Consider the following 14,434-nt stretch of genomic DNA (forward strand, 5'->3'; position numbering starts at 1 on the left):
AGAGACATATGTTTAACTATACTAAGTATTAAAATAATAATAACGAGACATGTCTAATCTCAAAAATATAGCAATACATATGAAAACTCCCAAAAGGAACAATGTCCTAAAAAAATATATATTCACTGAAATATGCTCAGTAGGAAATAAATGATAAGAAAAGACATATAAATATTAAAGATAATAAACTCCCCCCCAATAAGTCTATGTGAGCTTCAAATATCAGATAATGGCAATATTATTAGACCTTTAGTGCTATAAGATAGCTAAAAGAGAAAGAATTCTCCCAAAATCTTCTGGAGTCACTGTAATCTTCATAACAAACCAGCCAAGTAATATATTTGCATGCTATTTTCATTCATGAATATAGATGCAAACATTCCTAAACTGTTCAGCAAACAAAATCCAGTAATGTGTATAATAATAATATGACAAAGTCAACTTTCTAGGAGCGCAATAATTACGTAACATAAAGTCTGTTGACGTTCTTTACCACATTATTAATTAAAGTGGGAAATTAATCTGAATAGATGTAGAAAATGTTATATGGTCTATTTCAACACACATTTGTTTTAAAATCCTGAAACAATTAGGAATAGTAGGAGACTTCTTTTACGTGATAGAGATTGTCTGCATTATCACATATCATGCCTAATGCACAACATTAGAATTTGTTATTTTAAATTCAGAAATAAAAATACATTACTTCCCATATCTTTCATCAGTATAGAAATGGGAACTCTGACCAGACCAGAGGACTAACAAATAAATAACAGGAGGAAAATTTCAAAGAAAAAAATAAATCTGTCATTAATTGAATACAATATGATTACTCATATATAAACACAGATATTTTAAAGGCAGATATATAGTATAAAGTTCAACAAGTTTGCTGGAGGTAAGATCAACACATAACAATTAATTAAATACCTTTTTATCAACTCATAGACCATATACTTTTAAGATTCCTAAATGTATAGTAGTCATAAAAGCTCCTAGTAATAAATCTAATAATATCTGTACATGACCCTAATTGAAGAGGAAATAATAATGGGTATGTGTGTATATGTTTATATATATACATATATAATTACTTTTTATAAAAGATCCAATATTGTAGATATGTTAATTACCCTCACATTAAAATTAGATTTAATTACAAAGTCTTCCAGGGTATTTTATGGAACTTGAAAAAGAAGTTCTAAACTGAATGTAAAAAATAAAGGATCGAGATTATTTAAGCAGCAGTATTATGTGGAACAACCAGAAAGGTGAAAATAATCCACGTGTTCATGAACTGATGAATAGCTAAACAATATATAATATATCCATATAATAGAATATTATTTTTTTTAAGATTTGATTTATTTATTTGACGGCAGGGGGAGCAAGTGAGCACAAGTAGGGGGAGCAGCAGAGGGAGAGTGAGAAGCAGGCTCCCCGCTGAGCAGGGAGCCTGATGCAGGACTTGATCACAGGACCCTGAGATCATGACAAGAGCAAATTTGGCAGTAAAAATAATGAAGAATTAATACATGGTACAACATGGATGAACCTTGAAAACATTATGTGAAATAAAAAAAGCCAGACACAAAAGACCACACATTGTATGATTCCACTTAACATTATCCATAACAGGCAAGTCTATAGTGACAGAAGGTAGATTAGTGTTTGTCTATGGCTTTGTCTATGGTTGCAGGGAATTGAATGTGACTGTTACTGAGTATAGGGTTTCTTTATGAGGTGATGAAAATGTTCTAAACTTAGATTGTAGTGATGGTTGTACTAAAATATACTAAAAATCTCAAAGTATACATTTTAAATTGGTGAATTTTATAGTATTTAAATTATAACTCATAAAGCTGTGGAAAATATATTAGCTACAAAATTTCGTGGAAAAAAAAGCTAAAGTAATGATAATATGATAATCCCTTTGATATTGGGATTGATAACCCAGTGAAAAACAATTGATAGGCCAGAAATGGACAGATGTATTCATGAAAATTTGTTAAATGACTTAAATGCTTTGTAAACCATTGAGAAAAAAGATGGAATATTCAAAAATAATTCTTGACAAAACATAACTGAATCAGATAATGTACAAAAATAAATTAAAGATTAATTAAAACACAAATTGGGAAACAAAACTTTAAAAAATTATGGAGGAAATATATGAAAATATATCTATTATTTTACTACAGAGAAGGAATTATCAAATTAACCAAAATCACAAACCATGGAAGAAAAATTGATAAATGTATCTAAGTAATATGTATAAATTTCTGTGCATCCAAAAATACTAAAATTGATATGATAAGCCATAGACTATAAGAAGTTATTTGCAACAAATATATTTTATGAAGGATCACTACCCAAAATTGAAGAACTGCAAATAAAGAAAAACAGTCTGATAGAAAAATTTGTGAAAAAGTAGTTAACAGAAATGAAATTCTAAGTAACAATAAAATTATGAAAATAAGAGAATAGAGAAAACAAGTTAAAATTATAGTGAGCCACCAATTCACATTCCTATTCTGGTTTTGAATGGGGGGTTGGAGAACAGACACCAGGTCTAGATGAGGATGTAGATCAATAGGAGCATTTGTATAATTCCCTTGTTAATGCTATTACAGATGTTAATGTGTTACAATCACTTTGAATAGCAATTTGGTTTTTCATGTTGAATTTTGATAGTGTACATATCCTGCTACCTAGCAATTTCACTCCTAAATATATATCCTAGAGAATTTCTCATATATTTATGAAGTCACATACCTTGACTTCTATAATTCCACTACAGTGTTTTGTGTGTATACAGTAATATATGTGCATACGCATGTATATAACATACACACACTGACATAACCATATGCTCATCAGCAGACGAACGAGTAAATTAATTGTGGTTTACTTGTACAATGAAACACTATCAGTGAATCTAGAAACACTGGAGTAACAAATGTTAACAAGGAGAATTTGACAAATCTATTGATTGAAAAAAACAAGTGGTAAAAATATATATAGTAATTAAGCACCTAGATAAACATGCAAAACAAGGCATGTAACACATAATTTTCACACATGCATTATTATATACATGCACATATGTATATATTTGATAAGATACATACACATATACTTGGGAATAATAAAATCAAATTCATGATCTTGGTAATCACTGGAAAGGAGAGTGATTGAAATTGATGCAACCAGGGAGGGTATTAGGTATCACAGCTAAGTTGGTAATACAATATTTTATTTATAAAGCTGAGAGTGAGTCAGGAGTTTTGTAATTTTATTTTTATGCCTTTGCTATATTTAAATAAATCATAATAAGTTTTTTTTAAGATTTTATTAATTTATTTGAAAGAGAGAGGCACAGCGAGAGAGGGAACACAAGCAGGGGGAGTGGGAGAGGGAGAAGCAGGCTTTCTGCCAAGCAGGGATCCTGATGTGGGGCTCGATCCCAGGACCCTGCGATCATGACCTGAGCCGAAGGCAGATGCTTAACAACTGAACCACCCAGGTGCCCTCATAATAAGTTTTTAAAACTCAAGTAAATTAGATATATAACATTCTACTAGTAATGGGGATTTAATGGGGATCTAATTCTCTTTATCCTATGCATTCTTTCCAACAACATTTTCTCTAAATTTTTGGAGCTCTCACACTGCCCTCTAACAGTTTACAAAGCACCCTGAAGTTATTTAATAAATTTACTACTGCTACACATCTTGCTAGGCATTAGATAGACCATGTACTGTAATACCCAGTTCCATGTGTTCAGAAAACAATATGAAGAATTAAGAATCTTGGTAATACTTTTTAAATTAATTTTAGTAAGAAACCATAAATGAGATTCTGAAATAAATTTTAGAGTAAGTTTACAGGTTAAATTATCAAATAAATTTTACTTAGGGATAATTATAACAAATAGAGAAATCATCAAATTGAAAATCAATGTTAGAGGGTGCTCAGTTGGTTAAGCATTCAACTTTTGATATCAGTTCAGACATTGATCTCAGCGTCCTGAGTTCAAACCCCATATTGGACCACACTGGGCCACACCAGGAGTGGAATCTACTTAATTAAAAAAAAAAAAATCAATGTTAACATCATGACAGCATAAGATGCTCTTCCTTTTTGTTCCTCCTTTTAACAATTAAAATTCATCATTCATCCATGAACAAAAGTGTCTCTGTGGGAATTGTGGCACCATACACTAAGGGACCCAAGAGGAATCTTGCCCATCTGTGCATCAGATGACAGGAAGACAGACATCATTACAGGCTGGGGAATAACAGGAGCTTATGACCAGGCTTCATCCCCTCTCAGCTGTGGACAGGAAGTTCCTAGAAAGCACTGACTTAAGCCAATACCCCAGAGGAGACAGCCATCGCAAAGTCCAGGTTTCAAGAAGAGAGATTCCAGGACTCTGTTGGAGACCAAAACCAAAATCCAAAACCACCACCACAACAAAACCCCAAAACACACAAAAAAAGTTTGGATGCACTGGAGAAAGTAAGAGGAACTTTTCCAGCAGGGCCCATACCCCAGGGTGGCACAGTGTAAGCTGAACTAACCTGTGGTAACATATCTTGTTGGGGGAAGGGAGACGGTGAGCAAGGGCTCTACTTCCCCAGCTATGCAGGATACTGCTAGAGAAAGCTGTTTCTCTGTCAGAGTATTGAGTTGAGATCTCCATGACTGGGAGGAGGGAGAATATGAGGGAAAAGGCAAATACAAACATGAAAAGGCATTAAAAGGATCCAGTTCCTGGTGACCATGTTCAGGACCCCAGCAGGAAGCCTGACCATGAGCTACTTGGAAAACCTTACAGCAGGATTCTCCCGACTGGCCCACAGGCTTCCCCCAATACCACATGGGCCAAATCCACACCTCCCCCCTCACTATGTGACCAGCTCCTTTTGTGATCTTTCAAGGTGGTAGTGAGAAAGACCAAGCTCCAGTAAAGAGGAAGTGGATACAGAAAACAAGCAAGGAAGCAAATTTGAATTTAAGCTGTAGCACCACCTTTGGGAAAACAGAGGTTTTCAGACATCCCGGCTTAAGAATTCTGCCACAAGAGGGAGCAAAAAGCATGGGAACAGGTGTATTGATAATAAACCAGAGAAAGCTTCAAATAAATGCAGGACCAACCAAAGGTATCTCCCACCTGAAGGCAGTTAGTAAAGATTGGAGAAGGTGACAGCTACTTCGAATGTAAAAATAGCAATACAAAACTCCAAGGAACATGCTGAATGAAGGAAGCATGGCATCACCAAAAGATAACAATGATTTTCCAGCAAAGAACCCAATACACAGAAATCTGCAATGCCTTTAAGCAGTAATTCAAAATAGCTGTCCTGAGGAAACACAGTGAGTTACAAAAAACACACAGAAAAACAATTCAACAAAATTAAGGGGAAAATATATGAACCAAATAAGAAATTTAACAAAGACTTAGAAATCATATAAAAGAACCAAACCAAAATTCTGAAGAAGAGGTGAAGAATTCAGTAACTAAAATGAAAAATGCAATATAGAGCATCACAATCAAAATAGATCAAACAGGGGCGCCTGGGTGGCTCAGTCGTTAAGCGTCTGCCTTTGGCTCAGGTCATGATCCCAGGGTCCTGGGATCAAGCCCCGCATCAGGCTCCCTGCTCCACGGGAAGCCTGCTTCTCCCTCTCCCACACCCCCCTGCTTGTGTTCCTTCTCTCGCTGTGTCTCTCTCTGTCAAATAAATAAATAAAATCTTAAAAAAAATAGATCAAACAGAAGATAGAATCAGTGAGTTAGAGGATTGACACTTAGAAATGTCTCAATAAGAGGAGAACAAAGAAAAAAGAATTAAAAAGAGTGAAGAGAGTCTACATGATCATGGGGGAACAGCATTCAAAGAAAAATGTCAGGGGACGCCTGGGTGGCTCAGTCATTAAGCATCTGCCTTCAGCTCGGGTCATGATCCCAGGGTCCTGGGATTGAGCCCTGCATCAGGCTCCCTGCTCTGCAGAAAACCTGTTTCTCCCTCTCCCACTCCCCCTTCTTGTGTTTGCTCTCTCTCTGTCTCTTTCTGTCAAATAATAAAATCTTTAAAAAAATGTCAGAATTATTAGTGCTCTAGAAGGAGAAGAGAAGGAGAGGAAGCAAAAGTTTAAAGAAATAATGGCTGAGTACTTCCCAAACCTGGGGAGAGACTTGGACATCCAAATTTATGCAGTTAAATAGATCATCTCATTATTTCAATCCAAAAATGATCTTCTCCAAGGCATATTATAATAAAAATGTCAAAATCAAGGAATAAAAAAAAAATCCTGAAAGCAGCAAGAAAGATAAAATCGTAACCCGGAAAGGAAGCCCATTAATCTATCAGGAGATTTCTCAGCAGAAACCTTATAGGCCAGGAGAAAATGGAGTGACTTTACTTTCAAAGTGCTGAAAGTAAAAAAAATTTCTAGCTAAGAATATTTTATCTGGCAAAGTTATTCATTAAGTATGAAGGAGAAAAAAAGACTTTCCCAGCCAAAAACCTGGGTTCATCACCACTACATCTGTCTTACAAAAACTGCAGAAAGAAATTCTTCAAGCTGAATTGAAAAGATGCTAATTAATAGCATGAAAACATACACAAATATACAGCACACTGGTAAAAGTGAAAAAGATATGGTGAAATTTAGAAAACTCCAATTCTATAATAGAATGCTGTAATGAATACTTAATCATAGTTTAAGGTTAAAGGAAAAGAGAATTAAAAATAACTGTATCTACTAAATTTTGGTAATGAATACAATATATAAAAGAAGTAAATTATGACATCAAAAAGTAAATAAAATGGGAGAGTATAAGGATACACCATTTGTATGCAATCAAATTTATGTTGCTATCAGCATAAGATGTTACTTTTATAAAATGTTTAAAAGTAAGCATTGGGGTAAGCAAAAAGAAAAAGAAAAAGAAAAAGAAAAAGAAAAACCTGTACTAGATTCAAAAAGATAAAGAGAAAAGAATCATAGCACAACATCACAGAACATCACCAATTCACCTATGTAGGTAGATAAGGGGGTGGGGGGTAGGAATACTGGTCCTGCAAAAAGGCCAGAAAGCAATTATTAAAAGGGCATTAGTAATCCTTACATAGAAATAATTACTCTAAATATAATGGATTGAGTTCTGTAATAAAAAAAAACACACAGTAGCTGGATGATAAAACAAAACAAAAGATTCAAGTCTATTCTGTCTGCAACTCCAACTTAAAGGACAACATAGGCTCAAAGTGAAGAGATTAAAAAATATTCCATGCAAGTGGGAACCAAAAACAAGTGAGAATGGCTATACTTACATCTGAAAAAAATATACTTCAAGCTCTGAAGAGTAAAAGACTACTATATTATCATTATAATGAAAATGGGGTTAACTCATCAAAAAGATATATCAGTGGTAAATATGCATGCACCTAACATTGGAGCACTTGCATATATTAAGCAAATGTCAACAAATCTGAAGGGAGAAATGGACAAAAATACAATAATAGTAGGGGAATTAAATAGCCCACTTTCAGAAATGGATAGATCATCCAGACAGAAAATCAACAAGGAAACCTTGGACTTGAACCAAATGGATCTAGTAGACGTACATACAACATTCTATATAACAGGAACATAACACATTTTTCTCAAGTGCACATGGAACATTTTCCATATAGGTCATTTGGCCACAAAACAAGTCAACAAATTTAAGAAGATTAAAATCATACCAAGTATCTTATCTGAACATAATGCTAAGAAACTAGAAATCCATAAGAAGAAGAAAACTGGGGAAAGTTCCAATGTGAAAAATAAACATCACATCTTGAACAAGCAATGGGTCAAAGAATAAATCAAAAAGGAAATTAAAAAAAATATCTTGAAACAAATGAGAATTAAAACACAACACACCAAAACCTATAGGATGCTGCAAAAGCAGTTCTTAGAGGGAAGTTTATGATGACTGAGATTTATAATTATTAAGAAAAATGAAAAATCTCAAATATAAACCACACTTTATTACACTTTATGAGAAAAAGAAAACTAAGCAACTAATTATAAAGCTACTTGTATTCCTCTAATCATTAAGTATTATTCTTTTAAAATTTATTCTTCTCTGTCATAATTACAGGGTTATCCATGAAGAAGTGAGTTTTGAGAAGGTACTTAGGTCTTTAAGACGGGAAGATAAGTCTGTAAGACAATAATGCATTTAGACATCTTATTTACTCTTTCATTCATGGTCACTTTCTATGGGTTAGTGCAGAAAATAATTGTTCCTTATGAATCTTAAAATCCAGCAGGTTATACAAACAAATGCTAAAACACACAAAAAGAGACTATGGAATTCAAAATAAATAATATCTAGTCTAGAAATGTGTGTATGTGTGACAATTAATGGCTTCAGAAAACAATATTCAGAATAAATAATTCTTGAAATAATAAAATAACCCTGGTAGTTTTCAAGGATCTATAAAGAGATGTGTTTCATTGTTTCTTATAATGTATAATGGCAAAGACATATCTGAAGAATGACTATGGGCTCCAGGGTCCACTTACCTTCATTCTATAATGGTGAGTAGAGACAGCATGGCGGCAGACTATGTCTCTGCACAAAAGGAAATGAACAAAAACTGTTCTTTCCATTGTGTTTTAGACCAATTCTTCATCATTGTGCAGAAATTACTGTCACTGGAGTATCTGAAGAAACTCACCCACTGTGCTTGATTGAGTTCAGAAGATAGAAAACTCAGAGTGCCTGTGGTAGACACAAAAGACTTTGATGAAGAAGATTTTGGAGATGGGCAAGATTTTTACAGGGGAATAAAATGGGAAAGATGGCAGAAGGCATTTTTCTGATTAACACTTTTTTTTTTTTTTCCTTTAGGAAGAAGCTGTTTATCTTAACCAACAACCTAAAGTAATTTAGCTACTTAATTTTCGAGAAGTCGTGCTATCCAAGCAGGTGCTAGAAGTCAAGCCAGCAAATACATTTAATATTCAGTAAGAGGGCTGTGTTTGGCCTCTCCTGCAGTATTACATAATTAAGATAGGAGTTAAGATAAGAATAAAAGATAAACAAACATATTGCTTGTGTTATTGTCCATTTAACTGACAAACGGTTGTCTGAGTGATTCTTCAAAATTAATCTTCATTGAGTTGCAATATTGTTTGAATAATAATGTCTGGGATTTATATAAAAACTTTCTCCAAGGAGCTAAACCAGTTTTATAAACATATCTAATTAGTCTTCTTAACAGCTCTACGTAAAAGAGGGCTGGGGCGAGTGACTCCATTATCACAAATGAGAAAATGCAGATATAAAATTCTCACTAACATCACTTAGCAAAGCAATGGTCATGGCTACTAGAGATGCTCCCCATCTCTACTAAAGAGACTTTCTTTTGTGCCAGGTGTTATCACCTTGTCAGGTAGATGTATGAACACAAGCCTTAGAAAGAGAAGCCTAGTTTGAAATCCTAGCTCTTCTAGCTATTAAACTGTGTGATCTTGGACATGTCAGAAGATCTTTTTTAAAACTTGATTTCTTCACATGTAAAATTAGAACATACAATGTCACTGCAAATATTTAAATAAATAATGTATACAAAGCACTGAGCACTGAAACTTAGAGAATTAACCAATGTTATTCCCTTTAACTGCGTAATATTAACCCTCAAAGACCACATCCGATACCAAGATCAGAACCACTATTTATAAGGTGTTATATTGACTTAAAGGTGTTAATCTGCATCCTATTCCTTCAACAGAGCCTTGACTGACTCTGACCCCTCAGTCTCCAGCACACTGAGACCCTGAGGCTTCCTGTTTCCCTCCATGGGTATACAACAGGCTCCTCCTACACTTCCTTACTCCCAAGTCTGTACCTTTCTGAATTTTCTTTCTGCCCTTGTCTACAACAACTTGTTCTTCATTTTGTACCCATTTCCACAAGTGATCTTTTTATAAATGCATTCGTATTAAGTGATTAATAGTTTCAACCAACTGTCTTTGAAACTTTTTTCCAGTGGTTTTGTATACCTGAAACAACTGGCCTAGAGATGAATCCTGTAGTTTCACATACTGCAAATATTTAAGGGAAGGACTATTCTTCACTGTCTATGCTGCTTCCTGTCACATGAGTGAATACAATAGGGGTTCAGATACTTGTTCAAATGCCAGGCGCTTTATATCATCTTCTCTAATTAGGCTCACTAATACAGCCAATTATACCAGCATGTTTTATAATGATACTAGTGCTCATTCTCAAAAGTATGCCACTTGAGTCAATTAATTGGTAAATTAATCTTAATCTGAATTTACACACACACAAGCAAACTATTTTTTTTAATAACGACAGGAATTTAAAGAAATTAAGTAATTTTATCCTAAATCACACACATATTAAATGCTAAAGCCAGTATGCAATTTTTTTTTAAGATTTCTTTTTTTTAAAGATTTTATTTATTTTTGACAGAGAGAGTGTACAAGCGGGGGGGGGGGGGGGGCAGAGGCAGAGGGAGAAGCAAGCTCCTAGCTCAGCAGGGAGCCCGATGTAGGACTCAATCCCAGAACTCCGAGATCATGACCTGAACCGAAGGCAGACACTTAACCAACTAAGCCACCCAGGCGCCCCCAGTGTGCAAAATTTGAAGTGCAATGATTAGAATATGGCAAATTGTTCAAGTTTTGTTGTTTTTTAAATAAACTGACAAGACCCATGGACCTTCCTCATAATTATACCACACTGTATCACTGGGGAGGAGAGGGTTCAAGTAAGTTTCCTGCAATAACAAAGAACCATAGAAGTTTTATTTCTCAATCACACTTCATACTCATGATGTATTGTGGGAAATAGGGTAAGATCCATAATCATACTGGAATTTTTATTAAGATTGTTTTGAATCAATCAATTTGTGAAAAATAGTTAAATTTAGAATAGTTTTTAGATTTATCTTTAAACATGTAAAGTTTTTGATTCTATAGTGAATGTTATCTTTGTTGTTAATTTTTTATATTTTTTATCTAGAAAATTTGCTAAACTCACCAACTTAATAATTTTTTCTCTACATTTTTTATTTTTCATATACTCATAGGATTTATGAATAATAGGAATTTTATTTTCTTTCTTTCCCAATTATTTTAATTTTAGCTCACTTATTTGCCTACTGCACTGGCCCTGATCTCAAATACAATGTGAAATAAGTGTGGTCATGGTAGGCATCTGGTCTCACTGTAATCTAAAAGGGAATGATTTCATCATTTCATCATTAAGTGTGATGTTTGCCATATATTTTTATATACTTTTATCATATAGATAAAACGCCTCTTTGTTCCTGACTTTTTGAGTAATTTTTAAGTCATGAATAGACGTTGAATTTTATCAGAACTGTTTCTGCATCTATTCTAATGTTCATAAAACTATTTCCTTAATATGGGGGCACCTGGGTGGCTCAGTCAGTTAAGCATCTGCCTTCGGCTGAGGTCAAGATCCTAGAGTCCTGGGATTGAGCCGCACATCAGGTCTGCTTCTGCCTCTCCCTCTATCCAGCCACCTGTTTATGCTCTGTCTCTCTCTCTCTCACTCTCTTTCTCTCTCAAATAAATAAATAAAATCTTTAGAAAAAAGATTTCCTAAATACGTTAATATAGAAAAATCCAACAATTATATTTCTAACAAATTTTGAATTCCTGATATAAAATCAACTTGGTGAATATATCTTATTCTATTTTGTATATATCAATGCATTTAGTTAGCTAATATTTTGTTTAGAATTTTAAAATACTTTTTCAATAATGAGATTGGTCAATAATTTTTCTCTTTTCCATGCTGACTTTGTCATATTTATTTTGAGGGTTAGTAGCCTCATAAAATATTCTGAAGGATGCATTTTCTTTTTCTACTCTTAGAAGAATTAGTTTGATGCCTGGGTGGCTCAGTTGGTTAAGCGTCTGCCTTCAGCTCAGGTCATGATCCCAGAGTCCTGGGATCAAGTCAGGCATCTGGCTTCTTACTCAGTGGGGAGCCTGCTTCTCCCTCTCCCTGTCACTTCCCCCTGCTTAAATTCTTCCTTTCTCTCTCTGTCTGCAAAATAAATAAATAAAATCTAAAAAAAATGTTTAAGATTAACTTATCACTTTACAATTTGATGGTTTCACTAGTGAAGTCAGCTAGGCCTAAAAAATCTTTATGGAAAGATTTTCATTAATAAAGAAATAATTTCAATCATTATTTGACTATTCAGGATTTCTCTATCTTTTCATGTCAATTTTGGTAAATTATATGATTCTAGCAATTTGTACATTCCATAAGCATTTGCATATTCTGTTAGAAATGTATTTATATCTTCCTATCACGATTTTAATTCTGCAGAACTAGAGTGATATTGCAATTTTAATACTTGAAGTTGATTTTTACTTGTTTTCCTTCTCTCTCTCTCCTTCTCTCTCTCTCTTTATTTCTCTCTCTCTTCCCTTCTTCATTTTAATGAATCAGGCTTTAGATGTATCAGTTATGTTAATCTCTTGAAAAATTAGCTTTCATAATTATAGATTTCCTCTAAATATCATGTTTGGTGTTACCTTCATAGTATCTTCCTTTTTATGTTATTTTGGCTTATTTAGCTAATTTTTGTAACTTACTGAGATAATTTTTTATTATTACTGTCATTGGTATTCTTTGTTTCTAACATATGCCCTTAAGTCTAAATATTTTCCTCTAAATATATCATTAATTATACTTTGTTTTTTGCTTTTCTTAAAAGATGTTATTTTTATTTATTTATTTTTGAGAGAAAGAGAGAGAGAGAGGAAGTGGGGAGGAGAAAATGGGGAGGGACAGAGAATCTCAAGCAGGCTCCATGATCAGCATGGAGCCCTATGTGAGGTTCAATCTCATGACCCTGGGATCATCACCTAGGCCAAAATCAAGAGTCAGATGATTAACTGATGAGCAACCCAGGCACCCCTCATTTGTTATACTTTTGATATGCAGTTTTTCAGAATTAATCATTCAGTTTATTAATCATTGATTATTTTCCAATATTCAATATAATTTTGTTTTATACATGGTTTATTTATAAGTTATAATGTCGGAACATAGCCTCGGGTTAACCTTTACACCTTTCTTATTGATTTTCAGCATTTTTGCATTATTGTCAGAAAAACTGACCTAATTTTAATCCAGTTTTTGAGTTCTAAGTTCCATATATTAATTCATATTTTGTATCTGTGTTAATTCTCTACTCTTACTGACAGTTTTTCCTGCTTGTCCTACTAACCACTTAGAGAGTTAATGGGAACTAATGTAGATGTATCTATTTGTCATTGATTATCAGTAAATTTTTGCTTTATATTTTTGAGGGCCATATAATTATATATACACACATTTAAAATTATCCTACTACCATTGTAAAGTGATCATCACTTGTAGTACTGCTTTTCTCTAAAGTCTACTTTGTCTGATATTAATATAGGTACACTCATATGCTTTTGCCTAGTATGTCTATTACTTTTGGCAATATTATATTATAATATATTATTTTATCAATAGGATATTATGTTTTGATGTTCACCTAGTCTGCCACAATTTATTTTGTCACAACAAAAGTTTATCCATTTATACTTTATTTAATTACTTATAAGTTTTCATTTTCCTGCTTATTCTTTGGGCTTCTCTCACTTCTTTCTTGTCATTTTTGGATTTAACTTAATTATTCTGTACTTGTTTTTTTTCTCTCTTTTTCTCTCTCTCTCTTTTTAAAGATTTTATTCATTTATTTTGTAGAGAGAGAGCACAAATGGAGGTAGGGGCAGGGGGAGAGGCAGAGAATTTCAAGCAGACTCTGCACTGAGCATGGAGTCCAATGCAGGGTTCCAACCCACAACCTCAAGACCTTAACCTGAACTGAAACTGAGAGTCAGAGGCTCCAACTGACTGAGCCACCTAGGCACTCCTATCTCTCTTAATATGAATGCAATTACTTATTTTAGAACATATTTACTTATATATTTGAATGGATATCTTGGAATTTTCAAAATGTAGACTTGACTTAAGAAAGTTTCTTGGGGGGCGCCTGGGTGGCTCAGTTGGTTAAGCGACTGCCTTCGGCTCAGGTCATGATCCTGGAGTCCCAGGATCGAGTCCCGCATCGGGCTCCTTGCTCAGCAGGGAGTCTGCTTCTCCCTCTGACCCTCCCCTCTCCCATGCTCTCTCTCTCTATCTCATTCTCTCTCAAATAAATAAATAAAATCTTTAAAAAAAAAAAAAAAAGAAAGTTTCTTGGGGCACCTTGTTGGCTCAGTTGGTTAAGCATCTGGCTTTGGCTCAAGTCATGATCTCAGGGTCCTGGGATCGAGTTCCACCTTGTGTGCCCCACTCAGCAGGAGTCTGCTTGTCTCTTTCCCT

Source organism: Mirounga angustirostris, unplaced genomic scaffold (genome assembly GCF_029215605.1).
Source record: "Mirounga angustirostris isolate CCGP_5_RB_7025 unplaced genomic scaffold, mMirAng1.0.hap1 SCAF_3, whole genome shotgun sequence".
Lineage (NCBI taxonomy): Eukaryota > Metazoa > Chordata > Mammalia > Carnivora > Phocidae > Mirounga > Mirounga angustirostris.